Source organism: Pinus tabuliformis, chromosome 7 (assembly GCF_031772625.1).
Source record: "Pinus tabuliformis cultivar Carrire ecotype Pingquan chromosome 7, CPIR1, whole genome shotgun sequence".
Lineage (NCBI taxonomy): Eukaryota > Viridiplantae > Streptophyta > Pinopsida > Pinales > Pinaceae > Pinus > Pinus tabuliformis.
The window spans coordinates 1,831,791,762-1,831,793,612 of NC_142293.1; the positions used below are offsets into that span (position 1 = coordinate 1,831,791,762).

Here is a 1,851-nt window from a genome sequence, read left to right on the forward strand (position 1 = left end):
TGATAATTTTTTTAGGCAACACCAAAGCCAAACTCTGTATTGTCTGAGGAGGACATTAAAGCCTTGACAAAGCGCACACAGGATGGAGGAACTGAAGTTGTTGAAGCAAAAGCAGGGAAAGGTTCAGCCACACTGTCTATGACGTAAGTTTATGTTTTGGTCCTCTATAGTGGCTAATATGCATTCATATCTTTTGAATGTTTTTTTATTCTTATGTGATTGTCTAGAGTGCTGAATTTTTCATCTTGATGCAGTAGTTGGAGTCAGATAATCTTATCATGGTGTGTGCTTCATGATTTCATGCTTGATAAGTACCTAATCTGAGATTCACTGTCAGTGAGAATATGGCATGAAGGAGCTTCTTTCTCTTTATCTGAATCTTGTACTTCATACATTTGCATGTCTCAAATCTTTTGCCTTAAGCTTAGGTACTTATCCTACATGAAATCATGTAGCATGCATGTCTCAAATATTTTCCCTTAGGCTTTCTCATTTGTGTGAAACTCAGCGGGTGCTTTTAACCTGTGAGGTTTGACCGATGGATTGTTGCCTTTCATTTACCTTAGTTTGATTGAAATGTTCAGAGTTAATCTAGATTCTGCATGCAAAGATCCTTCCCTAAGAAAAGCCATGAGTCTCTTCAAGGATGTTATTCCTTCTTAAACATAAGATATGTCAAATGGATCCCGCAAAAGTTGTGTGCTTGATGATGGGTAAATCTGGGTATGAGATTTACAAATTTGCACTTACATGTATGCCTGTGGTTGAAATTCACAGATAGGCGCATAACATCCATTCATTACCTCATCTTGAGCATTTGAGCATGGTTCATGCAAAAAACATTGCTGGTCAGTTAAATCCATTAGTTGAAAACTTGGAAGTGAAGAGTAGTGTTGTAGTCTTCTCTATGTTGATGAATGTTTTTTGAGACTTCAAAATGTTTAGACATGCAATTCCTTTTTCATCTTGCTCCTGTGTTCTCAAAAAAAAAATTTCTACTGTTTTTTAAGGCCAAATATAAACCATGGGATATATATTTTTACCCTGAAGACCTCCAAATCATTTGGAAAAGGAGGTGCTGCAGCAAAAGAGATGGGTTGAATTTGTTGTTTGGATGGACTCTATGGTATGTAATCTTAGTTGGATTTCCAATATACTTTTAAAACATATTTTCATTTTATTTTTTAGTACTATTAGATATTATATCTTACCTCATTTTATGGTTAACATTGTATAACAAAAACATGCGTTGTGTTATGTAATTAATACTAACATGTAATATTGATTTTTTTTGTCAGAATGCTATAGGTAATGATTGCCAAGACGATGATCCAAATTATGTTCAACATATATTAGGAGATGATGAGGATGATGGTGGTGAAGGAGGAGATGATGATGATAGTTGCGGTGTTGGTGATGATGTGGATCAGAGTAATGAGGATGGTCAAGATGATCATGAGGATGATCTTGGTGGTGGTAGCTAGGCATGCACATGCATTGTTTTTTATGAAGAAATTATTGTGTAGAATGACATTGTTATGTTTAGATGGGTGTTGTGAAATTACCCTATATCAATGAGACATTTTGATTTTGTAATCATACGATGAGTTTGATTTATGTATGTTGTTAATTTATCATAGAATAACGATATTCATGAAATATTTTGATTTTTTAATCATATTTGAATTTTAGTTTTTTTGATTAAAAATAATACTGATTTTATTAGTATTATGTTGCTATTTTATACATGTTTTGAAAATTGTTAATGACACATTGTTATTTTTTTGGATGGATGTTGTCAATTTCTCTTAAATTTCTTTACAAATGATTTTGAATTGTGATATCTGCTTT

The 1,851-nt window shown here is 33.1% G+C and overlaps 1 long non-coding RNA gene across 1 annotated transcript; it reads left to right on the forward strand.

The window, feature by feature from the left end:
- Positions 1-997: 997 nt before the first annotated feature.
- LOC149255743 (uncharacterized) lies at positions 998-1,598 on the forward strand. Its single transcript, XR_016266412.1, has 2 exons — positions 998-1,126; positions 1,299-1,598. It is a non-coding gene; the product is annotated as an uncharacterized LOC149255743 (long non-coding RNA).
- The last annotated feature ends 253 nt before the right edge of the window (positions 1,599-1,851 follow it).